We start from the raw sequence: 25148 nt of genomic DNA on the forward strand, positions 1-25148 counted from the left end.
AGACCTAATCTCCACAAATGGCTTTAAATGATGTCTCTATTTGCTGTCAGAATAGGAAATAGGGAAAGAAAGAAGTAGACAGGCTGTATCTATCACTTGATAAAGAGATATGAAGAAAACTGCAGAATTCATATAGTTCCTGCACCACAGTGGTTTCCTAGTGACAATTCCTTCCACAGATTGGAAAAAATCAGCAACAATAAAAAACCCCAAAGCAAACCATATATATCTTAGTATCCCAAATGCTCTCACTGAAATCCTGGGGGCATTCTTAGGAGTCTGATGACAATTGGAGAGTCCCGTTCCAGGGACCAACATCAGCAACAAAGCAGTGATGTGAAAAAGCAGAGCTGAGTTGGTGCACTGGGCAGTTTATCTGTTTATTCATCAAAAGAAAAGTAAAGGCCATAAGGTGCCTCCAGTGACTTTTCAGTTGGCTCCTAGTGAATGTCGCACAATTTCATCTTCTGAATGACAGTACAGATCACAACTGTGCCAAGCACCATGCCCATGCTTGCCTGCAAGCTGTGGAGTTAACAGGATCAGAGCCCAAGGTGACAGAATTTAATTCCCAATCCTTGTGACCAAAGACAAAGCTCAGCCCTTTCCATCGCATTCCACAAAATGAAATCAATTGAATCAATAAGTATCAAAGGATACTCCTTCAGACAGCAACCACACCACCAGTTTGCTTTCACAGCTTGCAGACCAGGAGTTTCACTGATTAAAAACGATGGAGGATTACTGAAATTCAAAATAACAGCACCTTTGGTGGGCTGCTGTGGCATTCAACTGCCCCTGTGCCTGAATAATGCATACAGAAAAGCACAGTGAGAAAGCCAAAGCAATCGAAAGTTACACATATCACTTCAGGTTCCTCTACTGCTGTGGGAAGTACACAGTTTCTCCAGCCACTTTATAATGTCAGCTTACTCTATTATAACTCTGTGCCTCAGAGATGGCATCACCCCTTGTCCACTGATTTCTCTGCTTCTGGTTATTTTAGCTACTTTATGTATACAGCACCAAGTGGCTCATATGGTCCTAAAAGCACAGTGGTAACTTCAGTTTTGTAGTCCTGTTGCTTGCGACTGAGATTTGTCCTGTTAGCAGGCTGGTAGGTAATAAGAAAACCACTGTTCCAGATAGAGAGAAAAAACAACAAAATCAGCTACAATCAAAACTAAAATAAGCTTTAAAATTCCAGCATGACGGTGGCATTAATTGTCTGCACACATCATGGGGAATCCTGATATTCCATCACTGAGAGATCAGAGACAGCAGCAGAGACCACTGTACAGACATATCCTGTGTATGAAGAAGTAATAAAACTAACACTGAGCAGATGCAGGTCTCTATTAAGTGTTTCCCTAAATCTGGGATCATTCAGACCTGACTCAAACATTGCTTGTGACAGCCACAAAACTCAGATCTAGGACTCCCAGCTCTAACCTGTTTAGACCCCAAGTTTTCACTGTCACTAATGTAGAAATGCACTTCTCTGCTCTGGTTTCCCTCTTGTGCTTTCTAATTTTTTATGGTGTTTATGAAATAACTCCTGCTCATACAAAAAGTGTGACTGGTTTTGTTTATCCTACTTATTATCTGACAATAATTTGCAGGCTGTCATTTCATTATTAAATTTGAAAGCAAAGCAAACAACAGAACACTGCAAAACTGGAAGTTCCCAAACGAAAACAGACCCATTTCTACCTTATGTATTTAACCAAAACTCAGCATAACTGACTGCAAGCAAAGCTTGTACCATCAAATACCAAAACTAGGAAATGGCTTCTCCCTGCTGTCATCAAGATCTGCTTTCAATGGCAGGTCTACCTCGTCTACCTTCCAAAGATTGCAATGAAATTTATGATTCAGCAATGAAATCTTCATTGCTTCCTCTTTATGTTGATCTGTTTTCCTGGAAATACAATTAATTCTCTATGCTGAGCCTTTAAGAACGAAACAAATTATAGCCCCCGCTCACTTTGGCAATGCAATCACTTTTAATCAGTGCATAATTAGGATTTAAACAGTATCAACCTGTCCTTGTTGTAAGAAGGTAACTGCGCTTAAACTTCAATTACTCCTAAATTTAAAAATCAATTGCAAATAAAATGTCCTGCTGCTGATGCTAAAGAGATTAGAAAGACCAGAATACATTCACACAAGAAGCTACTCATGTCAACACAATTGCAACAAGCAGCTGCCATAATGTAGGTAATTCTGCTGTAATGCAATATTAAGGCCTTTATCTAATCAAGGGCTAAGGGCTAAGGCTGTCAAAAATACAAGACACCTCAGATTGTTATTTTTATGTATGTGACTTTAACCTCTGCAGGACAAATGAGCTGTTTTGCTTTAAGAAATTAATTGTAGTTTGAATGCTTGAAAATCCATTCTTTTACCTCAAAGTCTGCCTATAATGAGAGTTGAAAAGCAGCTGTCAGTTGTGATAGTTTGAAAATCTGAAACAACAAGTGCTTTCTGTATAAGTCTATCATGGTGTTTCCAAGAGGCATCAAGGCAGAGAGTGAGATTCCCACGTGCCAAACACAGCACAAACACATGTTGAGCCGGTGGTTTTGCAAGGCAGACAACTGGGAGGACCAATGGTTAAAGCCTGGGATTGAATTCAGATTTCCAGGTCTCAGTTTTAGATGCCCACCCCTGCCAAGAGTGGGGGGCGAGGGGCTCACAACTGTGCAGCATGAGACTGAAGAATCAAAGCTGTTGGAGGGATGTGAAGGGAACAGCACTCCTTGTGGGACTGACCCTGAGCAGGACTGCAGGAGCACAGAAGTATTCAGCAACAGATCTGGACTGAAAACCTGCTCTGCCCTTTACACGGAAAGGAGGACCACAAGACCTTTCTTCCCTAGGCAACAGAACACCTAAAGAGGACTTAAAATGTATATTCTAATTCTTGGATGGAAAGTGTACCTCTTTCAAAATAAATAAACAAATAATTAAATAAAAAGAAAAAAAATTTATCATGACCACTTACAGTACTGTTACTTTTAAAAGACTGCTTCCAGATTCTCTGCCTGGGGACTTGACCTTCATGTCACAATGATGGAAACTGGTAGTGAGAAAGTAGATGAAGTAGAAAGTAAATCTAGCGTATGGTAAAATAAAAGCATGGCAAACTCAACATGGAGTTTAAGTGTCTCTTCAGCCACTCAGGTGGAGGACAGAACTTGTTTTCTGTTCAGGGCATAACTTTGACCTATGTCCTTCTCAGAAGCCTCTTCGTTTTCTTTGGAAAATGGAGGAAATGGCACATGTCAGCTACATCAAGACCAATCAGCACAGCAACACTCTGCAAGCACAAGAAAAATCTTGGTTTGGTGAGTCTGGCCCAGGATACCCCAGTGCTCTGATGTTCCCAAGTGAAGGCAGGACCTCCCTTCACCTCAAGTATCTTTTTTGCATCTTACTTTTTATCCACTGACAAATGTATCAACTGCAGTAAATTTTCAACTTTCTTTCCTTTTTTTCTTTTTTTTTTTTTTTTTTCTTTTTTTGAGGCAGACAGCAATGATACTCTGTCAGAGCTAATGGAGTGTGTTGATGGAGGCAGCAAGCTGCTGGGGGAAATTCTCAGAATACCTTTAATGGTCCCAGGAATAGAGATGAACTACTGGGGCTGAGTCTTAGGATGGGCTGCACAAAATGCCTCTGGGAACAAGGGAAACTCATCCCCTTCCTCATCTCCACACACTCACAGCTGTCACTTGGACTCCCTGACATACACCCTGGTGTCTGCTGTCAGTTTTTATTCATCTTTCACTGAGGCACATTTCCCACTGAGGCACCATTACCTCTGCGCTTGGTTCTTTCACTGAAAGACCCAAAATGAAGCACAGCCTGACATCCTACAGTGTGTGAAAGTGAAATAAAAATGTTATTTGCTTTGTTCCTGTGTGACACAAGTGTAAAAGGTCCTTATCCCTCCCTGTAGTTTGGTCATTTTAATGTGATCAAGTACCACTCAGTACTGATTATGTGTTAGAGGCTGCAGCCTACTGGGCCAGAAACTATCTAGACATGATAGAAGGCCTCAAAATAATTCAGGACAGGTTTTCTACTTTGTCTTTCTTAACCTTTGTCCAATTTCTTTCTTCTTAAACTTATCAAATGCAAGAAATATAAATCTTCCCTAAAACCAGACAGGTAAGTTCAAATCTACACAGCTCAGCAAAGATGTGTTAATTGCATCCTGGTTCTGTAATAAAGAGGAATCTTTGCATATATTCAGTAGTCCATGGTACCAAATCTAAGAGTTTACAGAATGGGTTTGGTGCTTTAGTGCATCACAGATTGAGGGGAAGTGTGTGTGGAAACATAACCAGTGTCTTGAAGGTGGGATGCAAGAAGCCTCCCCAGCTGAATGCCAGTTGTTACTGATTCAAAAGTTTAGGTAACAATGAGAAAAAGGAAACACTTTCACTAAGGTGAAACTGCAGGCTGGGGAGGAGCAATAGAGTTATCTGATCACCCACCAGTCTTGTAACAGCAGAGCTTAATGATCTTTGGATTACATAGCTGACCACTTACCACACAGCTTGCTCTGCCTGGGAGCAGTGCCAGACTGGATATTGTTTTCATGAGGATTCCCATTCTCAGATACACTCCTTCTTTGCAGCTGAATAGCTAACACTGTGCCTTTCGCCACAAGATATTTTTCTCTGGCAAATGCAATCACCTGACTTTTTATATCTGCTTTGCAATTTGACATACACAGTCCTTAAAAAAAAAAAAAAAAGAACGTCATCGCTGAACTTCCTCATGCTGTCTAATCAGAGAGATCCTAGTTCTTAGTGCTAATGTGATCATGAGCCTTCTGCAGGACTGAAAGTCATTTCTGTGATTTCAGATTACCCAGCAAGGTGGCCGCTGATTGAGATCAGTGATTCTTAGCACTGCTGACATGGAAACAATGGCATTATTTGGAAATGAGAAAGGTTTTCCACACAAAAACCATGAAAATGGCTCTCCACATCACTGGCAAAAAAAACCAAACAAACTGGGTATTCAGAGAACTCTTTGAATACTGACAGTATTTTATAAACAGAACAAAACAAAACAAAACAAAATGCACACACACACACATTCTGATCCCAAATCGGTGTGGAAAAAGAAGTGATTTTACATACTTCTGACTATTAAAAGTACTGAAATATTGCCATTCTTATTGGTATAGCTGTGGTGCTGGTTTAACATGGAAGGCACTCAGACATGAGAGAGGGTGCTGAAAATATGAGTCTGGAAGACATCAGACATTCCTGTCAAGATCATCATCTGTGGCACTGTTCCTCTTTAAGATACCAGTTCTGTGTATTTTGGATTTAGTAAAAAAAAAACCTTAAGGGCATGTTTTATTTGGGCATTCTGAGGGAATCTAGTTCACAAGGGAAAGTGGACATAAAAGTGTTGTGCTGCAGTTTCCATTGAAACCATTAGAAAAGCTTGAATTCACATCATCAGGCCTTGGCTAAGTTTTCTTTCCAGTTCCATTGTTTTCTTCCTGTGGCTCTGACACAAAGAATCTCAACTCATCACACAGAGAATGAGATGATTATTAATTAATGATATTTAATGATAGTTGAACTGCTCTTCCTGGCTCCCACATTCAAAAGTGTTTGAATTTCCTGATAACTCTTGAAAAGTGCTATTTCTCCTCTCAGTTTCTCAGGGTAGCTCTGGCTGTTTTCTCATTAGGCTCACAGCAAGAAATAAATGAAACAGGTGACTGGTACTGAGATTTCAGTTCTGATGGGATTTCTGCTACACAGTGAGCTATAGCTGCAACGGTAAGTATGTGCATTTAGGTGAGAAAATATGAAACATTGAATAAGAAGAGTCAGCTGACTTCATTGGTGAAAGGCATGACTCAGTTATGGCCCTACATAAAGCTACAGGGTACAAGCTTTAGTGGATTTGCCTTTCATTCACAGCATCCTTTAAGGGGTTTGGATCTTACAGTCCTGTGATATCCTATCACTAGTCTTTTCCACAGCATGCCCTCACAACTTCTAACAACAAGGGCATATAAACTTAAAAGGCCTAATCTAATTCTATTGCATTTAATAAAACTTTTGCTATTATCTCTAAGGGAAAATGGATTAGAAAATGGAATCAAACAGATGCCACGTTCATACAGAAATTAGAAGCTTCCTTACCACTGTGGTTTGGATCTGAAGTTGCTTTGGAGATACAGAGCACTGCAAAACATGGATAGATTATCTCACAAAGGTTTTATTCATAATTGCACTGAAATTACTGGCAGTGTTTTTAGCAGCCATTCTGGTTCTGCTGCTTCTTTGAGAAATATAGGGACCTCAGAGATTCCCATACCTACAGGTTGCTGATAGGTTTTTAAGCCCTATAGGAATTTGGGCTCATCACCTTGCGGCTTTGCTCACAGCACGCATTGTCCAAATTTAGTTATTCTGAAAGCACAGGTCAAAACTGGAAAGCATTTGTAAACGAAGACCTTTCTTTGCCCTTCTGTGGGGAAGGCTGAATGGCCCCGGTGCACTGCAAGCTCTCTGTACTCACTGTTCTTTCTATTCTTTTCTCTCACTTCAAAGAATCTTCTGAATTCAGGACTGAGTGGAAAAATGGCCTCAGACTGGAACATTGTGTAAACCCCTGCTGAGACACCATGCTGAACACTCTGGTTAAGGATGCCCACGCCCAGTGCACTGAGCACTAGTAAATAGGCAATTAAGTTTCCCAGCGAAGGCCTGCAAACAGTATAATGTTACTGTACCTTTTATTACATTGATCAAATGCAATCAGGCTGCTACAGTAACAGAAGAAACAAAGATCTATCCAGTTTGTGGAAACAAGGTCTTTCATGGTATAATAGACATTAATTATGGCGTGTTCATTAAATTAGTCACTTCTAATTAAGATGACATACAAGGAGAATATTTAATGTTCAGCTATTGTCCAGGCTAGGAAATGTACCAAGCAAAGTGAAACAATATGTTCCTTAACTAGCAGACTGATGCAGCCTTACTGAAAATCAGTGGTTCTTTGCAAACTTATCACAGGGGGAGACTCTTGCCATTCAAACGCAGATCTCCTTATCTGCAATCTCATGCACCACCAAACTGTCACAAAGATGTCTACGAGAGTGGAATTTGCATAAGGTTTACTTGCTTCTAATGGGAATCTTGGGTGCATCAACAGTTGACATTAGTGCCAGAAAGTGTAACCTGAGCTGCATGAGCAACAGCTTGTTCCCCCATGTGGGCAGAGAGGGGGCAAGTTCATCTGAGGATCCTCACAAGAGCGTCCCCAGTCCATGGCTGTAAAACCACCTCCCTTTATTCACACAGTTCTGATTTTCACTGTTGCACTCATTGCTTCTCTATCAGTGGCCTTTCTGCCTGCCATGCCCCAGATCTAGACCTTGCAACACTAAGAATAAATAAAAGCCAGGAAAGCAAGATTTTGTCCACATGCAATCTGTGACCTTGCTGGACAAAACACAGTTCCTATGTATTTCCATTAATCTTCACAGCCTGCACCATTCCTATTTGATTGTAAGGGCTAAGTGGTTGGTTATGTTTTCTGCACTACGATCTTCTCTTTCTGTTTTAAGTGCAAACAGACTCCTACTGGTTGGAATTTCAGGACACTTCTCTGACATAAATAAATACTGGTGTCAGACTATATACACATCTAGGTTGAATTGTCAGTTCCTGGGTATAGTCCCACACAGGATGAAATGGTATGAAAACTGGCGTCGTTATAACAAACAACAGTACTTAGCAGATACATTTGTGAAATGAAAATATCAGCACTTTTCAGTTTCTTTATTTTCAGTGAATCAGCTAATCAGTGCTGGCAAATAAAATAATCACACAGTAGCTAGACTAATATAATTTAAGCATCTTCGAAGAGATGGTGCTGGAAGGGAGCTAATCAGCTACTAACTGCTCCACAGTTAACTAAATGTGTTCTGTGTAAAGACTTGCAAATTGATTTGAAATGCAAGGGGATTATAACTGAAATACTGTCAAAACCTTGTCAGCAGAAAACTGTAGCACTAGAGAACTGGCTGTAGCCTGACAGTGAGACACCTGGTAGATGTGACAAAACTGCAAGGTGTCTGTAAGCTTGAGATTTGTGAGCAATGAACCAATCTAAGTTTAACAAGTGTTACTGTGAGCCTGCTGTGAGGAACATGGCAGGGAAAATCATACCTTCAAATTACCAGTTGCCCTGTGTACTTACATAAGGTGAAATACACAGGGTTTATTTCATCCTCCTTCTTGGATAAGTCTTTGGTTAAATGCACAAATATTGCAAATAAAAAGCTGCTGTGGTGCCTCTCTCCCTATAATTCCCAGCATTTCACTATGTGGCGTGTGAAAATCAAGGAGAGTTTTGCAAGTCCATCCTTTCAGGTGAACACAGGAGCTGAGAGGGCAAACAACAGGGAAGGTCAGCAAACTGGAGAAACAGATAAAAAGTAAATTCAGCAGCCAGCTGAATTAAATGACTGTATCTTCTGTCCCATCAGCTAAAAATCCAAAGCCTCTTGTTTATGCTAGCACAACTCCCTGAAATGATTATGAGAAAGACTTTGCTCAGCTATATGCCCTAACACATCAATTATCCAATGGGATTTCTGCTGAAATGGTGAACTTTGCTATGGGTGAAGCTGAATTACCACCTGCACATGCATCGTTATCAAGAGCCTAACAAATCACCTTCCTAAACTGATAGACCCTTCAAGTAAGTTATGGACTCTCTGCCCTGATTCATGTTTTAAGATAGTGCTTGTAAAGCACATAAGTAAGACATACTTAACTACACATGGTGAAAATCAATTTTCATCCAAGCAATTTTGCATCATTCTGCTATCCTGTTATTAAAGATTCTGATAAATACCTTTTTTTCTTTTTTTCTATTTCTTCTTTTCCCCAGAATATAGAAGAGATCTTATTACTGCAGTTGCTCATCCCTCTACACATCTTGCTAGTGATAAAAGATGTAACTGTCAGGAAAATACAATCTGAACCTCTTGTATTAATGCTTCAAATCTCCCATCTTAAATGAAGATTTCTCACCTTTGTCACATCTCAAGGAAGGAGCTGGTGCAGTCAGCTTCACTCAGCTGAGGATGATAAGAGACAGCTTATATTTCCACATAATCTGAGAAAAATGAATCTCATTATTTTTGGTGATGTAGCAAAGAAGTAATGACCCTATGGGATCTTATTACATGGCTGAAAAGTGAATTAGCTTTGGCATAACCATCTCGAGTGAATTACTCTAATGATCTGTTTCCTAACTCTTATGGGTGATCTCATAACAATGCTCTCAATCTGGGAGTATGCAGGAGAGCATAAATTGGTTTTGTTTTTCAAACTCCAACTTCATTTTCAAAGCAAATCCCTGAGGCACTTTGCCATAACTATTGCTAAGGGAAGCAGCCATTGCTATGGGCGACAATGACACCTTCTGTGACAGTGATAAAACTAGGTCAAAGAAGATACCTCCTATATCACAACACACAAAATTGAAGGTGGCCCTGATACAAAGGAGCAGGAGCTATTTTCTTCTACTAACAAATTAACTTCATTTACTGGACAGGCTGAAGGAGTTACAAAAAGAAATATTAGAATCTTAATTAACACAGTTTAGGATTTTTCACTCCTTGGTGGTCAGAATGGAGTGTAATGCATAATTAATTAATTAGCTCATTTCTGCACTGCCTTTGGGCACATGAAGATGCCTTCAATGAGGCTGACTTACCTAAGGTCAGTGAGTTGCTACCTAACAGTGAGGCACTGGCACAGGTTGTCCAGACAGGTGATGGTGCCTCATCCCTGGACACACACAAGGTCAGGCTGGATGGGGCTCTGGTTCCTGTTCAGTGCAGGGTAGTGGGACCAGATGGTCTTTCAACTCAAATGATTTTATGATTCTATTCTATGAACTCCTTGCAGATTGGTTCCATGCCTCCAAGTCCTGGAGTCTCAATGATACCTACTAAGTTTGTGTAATGTTTATCAAGGCTGTGATTGGAAAAAGAAATACCATTATTTCTGCTGTGCACTCTAACTACCGTACATTATGATGTGGGTAAATATGCAGTTGCAACACTGGGGTTATAATTAAACAAGAGCAGGACCGATAAGTTTGCTTTAAGCTGGTGACGTGCCCCTGGTCGTCACCCTATCTCTGCAGCTTTCCCCCTGTAGGGTCTTGTTGCTTTAAACTGTTACTTTAGAATCATTAGTGAAGACGAGGCTCCCCCTGGAGGTTAATATTTGTCACCTGTGAAAAGACCAGCTGTTGGGTGACAGCCTGTCAGGTTTTTAAAACAACCTAACGCTAAAGAGCAGAAACAGTGTGTCTGACAGCCATGGCAGCAGCAGCTTTGCCAGGCAGCCCATACAGCAGACGGGTTGTGAGGTACTACAGCACCATATGCTGGCTGCCACAAAAACTCTGCAAGGAGGGATGAAATCCCAAACTGAACATAATGAAAATGTGGATTAAATAGTGCTACTGTGCCCCTAGCTCCCATCCCTTGCATGGCTGTAGAAAGAGCAGCTGTAGTTAGCATGTCATTTGCTGGCTACAAACAAAGCATTTTTGATCATTCTTATCAAGGAAAAACTGGAGCAAGGAGTCAGAAAATTGCACAACCAAGAGGAGCCCATGGCTCAGCCGCACAGAACCTGTTCTTCTGCACCCTTGGAGCCCCTCAGCTACCACACAACAAAATGATATAGTACAACACAACAGTCTCATAGCACTGAAATTTTAAGAAAAGAAAGCATTTGAAGACATTGTGCCATTACGTTCTGGGTCTGCATGGAGCTGAACTCACCACTGGGCAGTATGGAACTTAGACCTTGTGCCTTAGGACCCCTCTGTGGGTAACCACATGCCCACCACTGTGCACCTCCTGAGAGCCAGGCTGTGCTGCTGCAGCACCCAGCACTCATTCTGATGTGTTTGTTAGACCTTCAGCTCCTCTGACCAGAGCCACAGTGTCAGCCCCACATGTCACAATGCTACCTAGTGCTGTTCCACTGCTACACAAGGATAAATGAACCTAAGAGTATTTAGACTAAAAGTTCACCTAGCTTGGGATCTTGCTTCTCACACAGGCCTGATGAAGATGCCTAAGGAAGTATATAACCACTGGTAAACCTACTGATAATATTTTTCTCTTCAACAAAATTCAGTGGCTCCTGTTCCCAAGATGCCCTTTCTTACTGTGAATTGTGATATAGAGAAACCTGTGTGTCAGTTAAAAGTACTGCCAGTGAACAGCTCAGCAATGCTCTACTGACCCAAAGCGTTTGACTACAATGTGCTAACCTCATGTTTATGAAACTAATCCTCATACAGATGGATTTACTGAAGCTGAGGTGGCTCAGGTCAGTCCCTTGAACAGAGCTGTCAGGATTTGCCATGATAATAACCTCAGCAGCTGCAACAAGAACACAAAGGGAAGGCAAAACTGGCACAGAAGTGGTTGCTGAATTGCTTACTGCAGGTGTATGTACACCACCTGCTTTTTATGGGTGGGAAGAAGAGCCAGTAGCCAACTGGTTGAAAAGACAGACAATAAGAAGACTCTGAAGCAGTAATATGCACTATCTGAGCAGCCCAGGTTTGAAATGCTGGCATTTTTCACAGCACCCTGCTTACCTGCATGGGAAAAAGAACAGTGCAAGCAGTCATTTGAAATAGCAAGGAGCAGCTTTTGCACTGTAGGCCTGGATAAATTTCAAGCCATTTATTACAGCAGCAAATGAAAACAGAGCTGTGACTGATCTTTAGCAATAAGATCTGTTTTTGCTTTTGGTCAGCCTCCCTGCTACTGGAACATTTCCAACAAGGTCTTCTTGAGGAAAACAGTGAGACATTGACATAAATTCACTGAAGCAGATTCTGCTAACAACAATGAAACATCATTTTGGCTCTACAGAGGGTGGAAAAACACGTGGCAGAGTCTTTTGCCTAAACAATATGTTTATCTCCCTTGATAATGACACATTTGGCAGGTGCTGTGCAACAGCACAATATCTTGTTCACGGCTGTCATGCTGCCTTGCTGGGGAGGGCAACTGAGTTTTTTCAGGGCTTGGACTCGCTGAATGTATTTGGTGTTTTCCTGTCAGGACACCTGCCCTAAAGTTATTACTTGGATCTTTGTTTTTGCTTAGGCAAAGCTGGGAGGGAAATGGGCTGGAGAAGAGGTGGCTTAGAGCCACCCCTTAGGCTCTTAAGCCCTGGAACCAGCACCCTACAGAAACTCAGCCATGTAGATTTTGAAAACCCAGGAGAGCAGCTTGATGACAACTTTTTCAAAAGGATAATAAGTGAAAGAGATGAATGTAGCCCCACATGCAAGGAAAGCTTAAGAAGCAGCATACTTAGTAATGGTAATTCATTAAAGTAGTAAGTGTCCTTGCATGCTACAATATGAAGAAATCAGTAAATTTTCAATTCCTCTTTTTTTAGGAAATAATCTGTTTCTTCACTATCACATGTTCACATCCTATGCACCCTGACATGCAACAAGGGAGAATATTTACTAAAGAAGAAAAATCTATACAAGTGAGGCTTCTCTCTGCTTGGTGGCTTCATGGCATTCCAAATTCCAGTCAAGACCAATAAATGTTAACCAGAGTTCAGTAATCTTCCCCTAAACAAAACATAACACCTTTGTTTCTACAAAGATCTCTACAAGGATTTTATTAGAAGAAAAAATCTAAAGCTCTTTTCCTTATGAATAGTCTTAGATCTGAGTATTTCTGACATTTTTCAACTCTAATTGGGCCAGCCTGCTTATTGGGCCATATTCCCAAAGAGTGAGAATTCATTCCAAGCACAGAAGCAGAAACAGCATTTTTGCTGCTTCTTTCGTAACTGCACTAAACAGAGTTTCAAGAAAACATCTCGTTATTTAATATGCATCCAGTACCACCACTTATTATGGTGACTCAGGAGGAGATAAGGCTGTTTTGAAAACCTAGGCCATCTTTTTCAGTAGAGCAACCTACATGCAAGAGGAGCAACTAAATAAGCTGTGCACTGATTTCAAAGAAGTCAGTCAGCAAGACTGACATTTTAGGAGTCATCCACTTCTGTCTCATTAAGTTGACTCAAAGTGTGACATGACTATTCATCTTTTCTCTCATCTATCTCTGAACACCTCTATCACGTCCATTCCAATTGAAGCCTCTCTTTAGTGTTTCTAGCTCTTGAGCTGGTCATTTTCCTCCTCCATTTCTCCTTTTAGTTATTCTCGTCTGTCATCCAGGCATCACTTTCTCTTGTTCCAGCAATGGGGGCCGTAGAGTGGAAGCACAGTGGAGCTGAAACCTTACTTTACTGGTGTTTTAAATAGAGCAAACCCAGCTACTATCTTGGAGTTCTACACACCATAAATAATAAAAATGAAACTACTCTGTGACACTGAAAAAATATATGAAAGCATAGATTACACTGCCAAGATAGAAATACAGTTCTTTTAAGGGCAGAAAGAACACTCCTGATTTTCTCTGACCTCCTCTTATTACCAGCTGTAGAATAACACACCTAGTCAGCTGCACATTCAATGCAGCATTGCTGTGGAAGAACTGGCGTATTTCCTGTAGAAAGGCAGCTAGGTACCAGCCTGTGACTGGGGAAAAAAACTACTGCAAATCTATGTGAGGTTGAGTGTTTCAATGGTCAGGAATATATGGCTGTATCTGTAGGCACTGACAATTAAACACACCCCTGAGAACAGCTTTCTTATTTTCTCCTTGATGCCTCTACCACACCAAGAACTGAGCTGAATGTAGAGGAATGTAAGAGCAGCACTTAACCTCCGTATTTCATTTGCCAGGTGAGAAGTGATAGAGCACTCCAAAGGCATGGAGTCAGAGCACACTGTGTTGGCCTAGCATTTGGGAACTTCTCAGGCTCATTATTTCCTCAGTTTCCAGGTATGTGCTTTACATACAGATAGGCTAAATGACTGCAAGCAGAGTCACTGATGTGGGACAGCAATGCAAATGTTTGAATGTTTTCCAGCCAAGGTATGTAACTCTTCCATTTGACAGTGAAGTGAATATTAATAAGAACTCAGATACTAAAAATCCTTCTGGGGTATAGAAAGGATAGAGACAGGAACAGATTTCTGTGGTTTTACATTTTGTGTGTTCAACAAATTAATTCATTACTATGCTTCAGAGGATGCTTGATTACATCTCTCCCAGTGCTGCTGTGACCATCAGTTTTGCTGATGCCCAAGTGACCACTGTGGAGGTGACTATGATTCAAACAACAGAATATTCAATGTTGCAAAAGGGAAAAGAACAGCAGAGTTGACATTCCCTCTGCCTTTCCATCGCCATTCATCTCAGTTTATCTTTTTCCTCTCCTTACTCCTCTCCCTCTTCATAATCACCGCCCCAAGCATGCGCACATGGAGTGTGTGGCTGTAAATGTTGTGCCCTGACATCAGACATGCTCAGGTAGTTGGGTTCCTCTGGGTCTCAGAGGCTGATCTTTGTCTATGTCAGGCTTCCCTTGTAAAAGTAAATGAATTTGCTGGAGCCTGTGTTTGAGAGGACACCCTGCCAAGATGTGAGCAGAGCCAATATTTCTGTTATTCTCTCACCCTTTTTTTTTTTTTTTTTTTTTTTTAAACCAAGATGCTGATTTCTAGCAGTGTTCCTCTTCAGTGCAGCGCCTTGTGCATTAAATTGATGATGTCAGCCAAAACCCTGACTGTCCCTGTAATATAGACCAAAAACTGTATCAACATTTTGAAATAGTCTACTCCACACCAAATATCCAGCTGCTGTAAATTCCCAACCCAACAGTACCTTCTCTCATTTACCTCAACTGAAGATCTTCACCAAATACTGCTTTTAATTGCCTTTTAATTCTGTCCAAGTCAAATATTAGTGTATATCCCATGATTCTAATTGTCTGGTTTGCAGGCAGCTCCCTGTGAAAATCTGATGGAAATCTACATCCACACAGAATTAAATGGCTCCGTGGTAAAGTTTAGATAGTCCAAGTCCTTGATAAAGCCTGCTCACAGAGGCAATATATTCTGTCAGAGTAACAGCCAGTTAGATACTAAGCTTTGTAAGTTTTGCTGGCCATTGAGTCTGCTATGCAGGAACCGAACACTGAGAAAATAGAACATTTTTCAAAGGTGTCAAAGTGATTCAAGAGAGTGTTAGGACTCTGCCTCCTGAATCATTTAGATCTCCTTGAAAAATGCTACCCATTAGATACAGAGAGAGGAACCTTCCGAGCATCTCTCAGGCTTTATGCGGAGAGACAAACTCAGCTTGTACTCTTTGGCAGAGCTCCAAAGGAACAGAAGCACAGGGAAATCTAGAGGAGGAGCGCGACACAGGAGACCACATGAATTTTTTACCAGCTCTACCACTGTCTTGATGAGGCCTTTAAAGTACTCACAATGCTGTTTGGAGAAGCTTTCTGCCAAACAGTAGGAAGAATGTGAACTGTGTTTTTTTCCCCTCATTATTAAGTTAGGTGAGAATTTGCCCTAAAAGATTAAAACATTATTATTTTGACTGTAGTTATGCACTTATTTAGCCTACAAAATCATTCTTTGCCTAAGCCCATTATATATATATATATATCCAGTAGCCTGAGGCTAATTTGGTGTCAAATGCTGCACTGTCAGCAGGGTTAAAGTGTTTCCTTATGTTTGCTTACCTATATTTTGTATTTGTTTGCTTCAAGCTGTTTCCTGCTGCACTCCACAATACCCTTCCCTAACTCTCTTTGAGCTCATGGTCTTAAGAAGACTACACTTTCTCTTTCACTGCAGGTGAATCACCTCATCATTTCAGCTAGCTCTGTTCTGAGCACCCTTCAGTTTGCCTCTTACTGTCCAGAGCTTGCCTGAACTGAACAGAATTTTCTCAGACTTACTACTACTATAATTGTGATACTGCTGGTTTTTTTTTTCCTCCACCGTGATGTGATTTTTGCAGCTGTTTTTCAGACTGACACATGAAAAAAATCACTTGCTGGTCCACTTCTTCAACATTAATCAGTTTTAATTATCTTATCAGCCTGTGCCTGTGGATTTGCTCTAAGTGATTAAAGTGATATCCCAAGGATCTCCTCAATGTTCCTCATTTGATTTTGTCACTGTTATTCTCCAGGATAACAAAAGTCCAGCACAATTTTTTGTTTTTCAGAATGATGCTGAGAACTTCTAATTTTTTTTTTAATGCTGCTGGTCTTTGATAAACAAAGACTGATAATTCGTGCACATGTAATTCTCATTGGCTTGGAATGCTGTTATTTACCCCACATAAAATGTTAGAAGTAGCAGAGCTTTAATTCACTTCATGGTGTTTCTGTTATTAACTGAATTGAAGATCAAACCTAAGAGTAGACCCATTCTTTGTTTTTTAATACCAAAGCATTTTTTTCCTCTGGAGAAATGAGGAACAAAAATTCTGGTGTGCTATCCAATAATTCACCTGACCACAAGGTTTCTGTACAGTCATAAATCTGGAGTAGGAAGATCTGAACCCTGAAGGCCAGGGAGAATAATGACATGAAAAGGTTATGCCAGAGAAAAGCAGGATTGGATAGATGCACTTCTATTAGTTGGGATAAAATTAAAAATGTTATCAAATTTTATGCTTTGGGACATGAAGTGAACACCAGCTTAGCTCAGGAAGAAGTTCGTCTTCTGCCCAAAGAGCAACAGACATCTTAGTTTTATTCCAACTGGAATAATTGCTGACACATCCACCACTTTTTATCTTCCTCTGCTCAAAGTGGTATTGCCAGTTCTCAGATAGTAAACAAACCTGCATTACCTTCTGAAAGATAAAATAATACAAAGATGGTAACAGATATTCAAAATGTTACTTATAAGGAAAAACTCACCCATATGGATGCCTTCACTGGGAAATGCTGAGGCAACCTCCACCAGGGAGCAATCTCCAAGTGATGCTGCCTTAGTGGTGGTCAGCCCTTAAATGAGGTCTAGAGGAGGTGGAGTCAAGCTCCACCCCTTCCAGGAGCACAGCTAAATTACTCTCACCTGTGCTCCCACAGCTGACCCAACACTTGGCTCAGCTGATTAATCAAAGGTTCAGGCTGTGATTACCAGTTTCCCATACACCTTGTCATTTACTAATTCCACTTCTTTGATACGCTCTGCATTCCTGTGTGAGGAAAGAACAGACATCATTCTGGTCCTGATGTAAATCCTTAGCATTCAGGACACTTCTGCATCAGTTGACCAAATTTCAAACAAATATATATATTTTTTGTGACTGGTGAAGAGAACAAAACCTGGAGGAGACAAAGGAAACATTACAAAACTAACTTATTTCAGAGCAATATAAACAAAACATAATATAGACCCCAAATCAAATATTTGCAATGGCCCCTATTTGTTTCTTTTTTACCATAAGCAATAATGAATAAAATAGTCAGACAGGAACCATACGCTCCCTCAAAAAAGAGAACCAAACACATTCACTGTGCTGATGTAACTAACATAAAAATGATATAAAGACACAGCAGCCACCATTTATTTTCTACTAGAGAGATGTTTTCTCGCAATGGAAGCCAATTAATGTTTTTCTCTGAAGAAACATGAAAACATCAGAAACAACAATTTTGTCTGAAAGGAAACAAACAGCATAGAAATGCACTTGATCAAGAAAGACATCTTAATGTGCCTTCAAAAAAAAAAAAAACAAAAACAACTGAGAAATAGAGTAAAAGAGACTGCTGCAGTTTTCCAGAAAAACATAATGTAAGTTTGCTATAAAAAATGTTGAATTTCTGATTTTTTTCCATTAACATAATCTACTGAAAATATTCTATTTCAGACCCTGTCTCACTTTGCCGAATTTCAAACTTAATTACTTCCTTTAAACACTGCAGGAAAGATGCTTCTAAAGTATATTTCTAAAATGCTGTTGTTGCCTGTTGAGCTCATAAGTTTAAGCAGGAAGAAATTATTATTTTTCTCTAATGTTTTTCTAGATCATGCAGGAAGGCCGTTGTTTCTCCTTGTTTTTACATTTTGAAATGTTACTTTTTTTTCTCTTCTGGGATGTCCCACCCTCTTCCCACAAATTATGATTATTTTGTATTACAGCAGCCCTGTAGAGGGATGTAATTCTGCACTGTGAGAAACTTTAGGTCTTGGAAAAAGAAGTAGGTGCCGTGATTCAAACCAGCAACGTGCCTGTCTGTGTGCAAACAATTGTTATGGCCTGAATGAACAATTGGATGAACGCTAGAATAACAAGATAAGTAGTTTATCTGTGCAAATAAGCATTTGAACTGATCATTTAACAGGCTACCCAGGGAGGTGGTTGAGTCCCCTGAGGTGTTCAAGAGATGTTTAATGTTCTACTAAGGGACACAGTTCATTGATTAATACTTGTGGTAGGTGGGGGGTTGGATCGGATGATCTTTGAGGTCTTTTCCAACCTGAGTGATTCTACGCATTCTTACTCATTCTTAATGTCCAGTATCAAATCCCAATTAGGATAATCTGCTAAATGCTGTCAAAAAAGAATAGGAAAGAATGTAAGCAAGCTTGTATTGCCAAATGAAAGATGGCCAGGCGGTTTTTTGACAGAAAGTCCTAACTGTCATGAAATATCACAATTTACTTCATATAACAAATGACAGAAAAGCACAGAGAAGACATTTAAATGCTTTGGCACAACTACAGAAGAGGATGACCAGAGAATTCCAGAAGGATGCAAATCAAATGTTGAAGTTGGCACATCTTAAGGAATTACCATCATGCATCTGGAAACTATAACCATGCTCCTGAAACTCAGGAGCTGGTTGGATGCATTCCTTCCCCTATTTTGCCAAGAGAGAATAAAATGGGTAAATTAATCTTGTTCCTGGATGATCTTGAGTCTTTTTCATGAGTTTGGCTTTTTTTTTTTTTTGGTTTTTTTTTTCCTTATCTAGATATTTGAGCAGAATTATGGAGTTTGATTTTCAAATAATAATATAAACACATGTTGAGATATGTGCAGAATAAAAGGAGTCACGCCTATGGCAGTACTGCCAGTTCAATGCACCTAAATAAAATCAACATAGAATCATAGAATTGCTCAGGTTGGAAAAGACCTTCAAGATCATGAAGTCCAATTTCAACCTAGCCATACTACCTTAACTCTAACAATGCACCGCTAAATCACATCCCTGATAATCTTGTCTCTATATTTTCGTTTGCAATGGCAGTGAGTGTTATCTACTATGTTAAAGGAGAAATGGATCAAAGTGCTTTAATATACTACATTTGACTGTAAAAATCTCTGTATCTGGTTGTTGCAGTCAGGGAGTAAAATCATTTATCTGTGCTATCAGATGCTGAACTCATTAATGTACCCAGGCATCCAACCTTGGAACTGAACAAACTAACAACACAATAATAATAGTAATAGTAAATCTTCTGGTATATTCAAACAGCAACATCAGACGGAGGATTAATCATGTGATATTTTTATACTTTTCATTTCTATCTTTGTAATAATCTAGAACTTTGGTTGTGATGAGAAGAAAGTAATTAAGGCCATTTGCTTCAATCTTTCACATCCTTGAGACCCTGGTTAGAAACATACACATCTATCATAACCTGACATGTGGAATGAAGAAAGAAACATGGGGTTGAAATCTTTGCACAGAGGCTATTTTTAACTAGAGAATAACTCAAAATACAGAGGAATGTGACGAGAAAAGGGAAGCACACAGAGGCTGTCAAGAGCATGTCAAAGTTGCAATGTCTATGACAAGAAAATCAGCATGAGGCTTTTTTATTTCACATCCTTCATCTTTAAGTCTTAACAGCCATCATAATAATTCTTAAATATGTGATTAGTATGTTAGCTAAAGATTAATAGTCTTTGTTTGTAAAAACTCAAAGAAAAGCTCACTGATAACTTCCCCTGGGTGGCTACAGTCCCTGGAACAGAGTTTTAATGATGGGAATTATTTGGAAGGCATAATAAATCTGGCCCCATTGCTATTGGCTTCAGATTTTAAGGACCAGATGACACCATGCTGCAAATTATCTTCTAGATTCTCTTGGTGTTTAATTAATTTGACTGGATACAGTACAAGCTTTTGGTTGATGGTGTCATATAGCTCTTCTGTATGACTGCTTTGCTGTTAAAATGTCTTTGACTTGAGGGTAATTTTAGTGAAACAACAGTTAGGCAGACTGTTGAGAAAATCCAGATGGCTTCTTTATAGCTGTTTGAGATGCCATGTTGGTACTAAAAAACAGTGACAGTAGTTGCAAAAGCAAATTTTCTCTTCTGAAGATGATGTTCTGCTTTATATCAGCAAATGCTTTAAACTGCAGGCATCCATCTGACAGTGCAAAACCAATTTAAATGCAGTTGAAATCCCAAACACCCACTGCAATCCAGTGAAGTCAATTAATGCAATAATTTCATCATAACAACAAACGTTAGACGGTCAAATCTTTATGCAATGTTCAGTACATCCCTGCACACTAACAGAACTCCTGATATTTGAAACCTTCGAAACTTCAAGGAGAGAAGTTGTTCTTCTCTTTCACTTTGGGTATATTAACTTTTTCTGTGATTCTGCCCCTTCTTTGACAGTCTTCTTTGTAAGCAAGGTGGCACTGATTGTCCTTTTCAAGACAGCCAAAGTGATCTGCTGAAGCTGTTGCTGCTGCTGTCTCACAAATATGAAAGAGGTTTTTTGTAGGCAAAATAAGACAAATGCCCAGAGAGACAGGAAGAAAGAGCAACAAAGATAAACATGCTGCTTCTGTTACTTACGTTCTTTACTTATAGTGTCTGTGTAAGTGGGAAATGGATTCTCCACATATCCTTATCAGCTGCTTAGAGCCAGGCTAAGGTATGTTGCTATCAGACTACTTAGGAGATAGTTGCCTCACAGGCTCTTTTTTAGTCAAACCGGATTATTTTCTTTAGCAAAAGGCACAGAGGGAATGAATGAAGGAAGGAAGAAGACTTGGAAAAACGGGGAGCATGCAAAGAGAGGTGCGCAGCAGTGGGAAGATAAGTTACTCTCCAGGTGAGAAGCATTAGTTTTATTTTTTCTGGCACAATTTGGTCAGGGTTTCTCAGAAGGTGAAAGAAATAAAGGTCGAGTGCTACTCCAGTAGCTGGATCCAAAGCTTGCAAGGAGGGCAGAAAAGTGGAGAAGGTTATTTGTTTCTGCCCATTTGTTCTGTTGATCTCAGCAACAGATTAAAAACATTTCAGCAGAGGTGTTTCCTCCATCACTCACTCAGCCCACAGCTCATTAGATGATGCATCTGTTTAGTTCAGGGATTGCTACTATTTATCAGTAAATCCTAAGCTGAGTGATAAAATGGTACCAGCAGATTTAATGTTGGATTCTGCCCCTTTTTCCATCTTTAACAAAAACATATATATTTTTTTCATCTTGGCAAACACAGCATATCAAGTCTGTGTTCCACATTTAACCTTGACAACAGATGTGTTTCCTTTTTAAACTCTTACAGGAACATTTTCCTTTTTAAACCTCATTTCTTACAGTAGACTCTCTTCATGCTAAAAATGAGACAAAAATTAAAAAGAAAACCCAAGTGATGCAATGCATTTAATCTGTGCAACTACAGCTATTGATTTGGTATCTCCGGATGGAATTGATCACCAGGTTTAGATCCTCTCCTCCATTAAATTAACTAGTTTTCCATGACCATAGTCACTAGAGACAAGTCAATATGAAGAAATATATTTTCTATTAATTCCATGTAGAAAAAAATCAATGTAGTGTCTCAGAACTTAGTGCTGAATTTCATCTTACTCAAATTTATAGAAGATCTCATTCCTTTATATGTTGTGACAGTATTTTATTTTGCACTCACTGATGCAGTGAAGAGAACAGAAGATGAATGGTGCCTGAATGAGGCAGAGCTTAAATGCTCCATCAGCACCTGAAGTGGTTCTGTTCTTAAGAATCTCTGCATTTCTCTCTGAATTCTGGGGGATGCCTGCAGGTTGCTGGTGTACAGCTGGAGTACCTCATCCCATGTAGCAGGAGCACTACAGCACAAAGTCCTGAAATGATCAGTTCATTCATTTTAACAACAGTTGGACTTGTTGATGGAGAAATAAATACAAATGACCATTGGTAAGAGGGTGATGAGACACTGGAAGAGGCTGTCAAGAGAAGACATAGGTGCTCAAGGCCAGATTAGATGGGGCTCTGAGCCCTGGTCTGATAGGGACACCCAGCCCAAAGCAGGGCCTTGTAACTGGATATGCTTTATGGTTCCTTCCTACCTAAGCCATTCTATGATTCTACAAATACTGGAGGGTTCTCGGGGACTCATCCACATTATTAACTGTTGTGATATTTACAGCAGTCTTTCCGTACTGAAAACCATTTCTAATGATGAGTTTATCAGGCTAATATGTGGAAACTGTGTTTAAAATGAATACAACAAAAATTTCTCTTTGGGTAATGCTGATGATACATTAGGTTTAAACAATGCTGCATTACTCTAAACTCTAACTGGGCAGGATAATTTTTCTCTGATTCAATTATGCAACTATTTCTCTATAGCATGTTTTCAGTGACAGCAATTTTCTGAGCCAGTAGTAGATAGCTCTACAACTACATTTCAGGCATTTGGGCTGTCCAAAGATTTTCCATCTCTCATGTCCAATTTCTGAAGCAGTGAGGCAGGTTTCCCTGAAACCCAGCAGCCAGGCTTTGCTGCCAGGATTTCCAATAGGCTCAAAAGTGTGAACAGAGTTGGAGAGCAGCTGCCCACACTTAGATTACCTTAAAATCGTGGAACTGCAGCCTGAGGAAACTCATGATGGCAGTACATGTTCTGTGCTAAATATCTCATATTATCAGACATATTCATCAAACCCATCTCTCCTCCTGCCCTTTCTGCTTCTTCCCCAGCCTCCCTTAAGCTAGTTGTAAAAACAAACAGTGCTCAAGTAGGAGACAAACATTTGGTTGTTTGATGTTGAAGTGAGTTTCTGATTACGTTAAACTATCTCTCAGTGCTCCAGAATGCATCTCTTTTCATCTGGGAAAAAAATCTTACATGAAAATGAAATACCAACGTGGAGAGCTGCTAAATCACTTCTATCTTGCAGCTGATATTGCTGTCGTAGAAAAGTTCCACAAAGGACTTCAGACGGGTACAAGGAAAGTAAGCTAAAGCATAGACACTGGGTTATTCGAGCAGAAGGCCGAGGTCATTCTGAAGAGTTTTTCTACTTTTCTGTTTTTCATGTTCTGTGAAAAATCAATATTCCTCTCAGATATGTTATATGGTACACTGTGTTGCGTAGTAGTATCTTTGCACTGCATGTCCCTGACACTCTTTGAAGCTGCTAGACTTGGATAGAATTCAAAGTAACAACAGATTCCACTAGAAAGACTGAGTTAGAAACTTCAAACCAGATCTAATTCCTTCAGCTGAAAGCAGTGGACTTGTTCCTTTCACTTGTTTTTCAGGGCTCTGGTCAAACCTTTACATGGACAACAAATTGGATCTATTGAGACATTGTGTTCTGACCACACAATAGCAAGCGATTGCTGCAGTGGAGGTGGAGAACATTTGAGATTGGACTGACCTTGTGAAGTCTGAGTGACTCACATCATTGGAAAAGAGAGTGGCCCTTACCAAGACCAAGAGCTGTATATGTGCTTGCTGAATGTGTGACAGCACTGCAACAAGATGATAGAAAAAAATGATAACTGCAGAATCATAGAACCACATGATGGTTTGGGTTAGAAGGGACTTTTAAGACCGTCTAGTTCCAACACTCCTGCTAGAGGTAGGGATATCTCCCTCTTGACCAAATTGCGCCAGCCTGGCATTGAACACCTCCAGGGAGGGGGCATTCTCAGCCAACCTGGGCAATCTGTTCCTGTGTATAACCACTCTCACATTGTTCACATGATCAAACTGCCAACAGACTGTACTGCTCTTAAGCATACAGAATCCATCACTGACCTGACATATCCACGACGCATTTAACAATTACAATATAATCCCCTTGTCCCACTGAATCCAAAGTAAAGAGATGTCACTCTCACATCATAAAACAATCTGGAAACACATTTCCTCCCTTTTGGTTTATTCTTCTTTCCCTGATCACTATTTAATGTAAGATCAGAATTTAGAGGGAAAGCATATTCTTAACCAAATGAAACATAAAGGATATTGAAATCTTATCTCTTCCTTCTAAAAGAATACATACAAATTTCCAGAAATTGAAAATACTTACATTTTGACTAATTTTATAAAGCTATTTTATCAATTGGAAAAAAAAAAATAAAACAAAATGAAAAGCAAAGTAAAAAGTACATTCAAAGCGTAAGAAAATCTGTGAAGGTTTAATGCCCCAAAATCAGGCTGCAGACATCAGGTTATTGAAAGAACTGGCATGTAAAATTGAAGGCAAGGTGCCTCAAGATCATTTGTAATTTTGACACAAAATGCAATTTTTCAGATGAAAGCCTCGCTGAAGTAAATGTATCTTGACAGACAAGTCAATCAGGGAATGACTATGAGCACCAATGTAATGCCTCAGTGAGAAAAGTTGATGCAGATCTGATGCACTGTTCTGCAGCCCAACATGTATGATAGCGTACAGACTCTTGTAAGCCAGACATCCTATGGGAAATGGACTCAGTCACTTTAGGAAATCTAGTTCCAGAATTGTACACCAAAATATATCAATTTCATTTTCATGTAGAAAATTTGTTAGCCGTGTCTCTTTAGTATAACATGTTAAATTTCATCATAACTTGTGATTTCAAATTGAAAAATATCCCCAAATCTCTGCTTGCCTCTTGGCTACTATTGCCATTTGAAGGTATATCAGCATCATGACATGTCTGTGGCAAAATAAGGTAATAGATAAAGAAAGAGATCAAAAGAGCATAGTACCTGGTTAATTAAACAGGGACATCAGTAGACCAGGAGGCAAAATAATTTGCTTTCAGTCCCTGGAGCCATGAAATAGAAATGATTCAAGCATGAGTTACCATGAAGTTTTAGGTCTGATTTTCTTTTCTACAAAACAACACATGGTTTAACTTTCCAGTCAGAGCTCTTGG

Source organism: Coturnix japonica, chromosome 6, assembly GCF_001577835.2.
Source record: "Coturnix japonica isolate 7356 chromosome 6, Coturnix japonica 2.1, whole genome shotgun sequence".
NCBI classification, from domain to species: domain Eukaryota; kingdom Metazoa; phylum Chordata; class Aves; order Galliformes; family Phasianidae; genus Coturnix; species Coturnix japonica.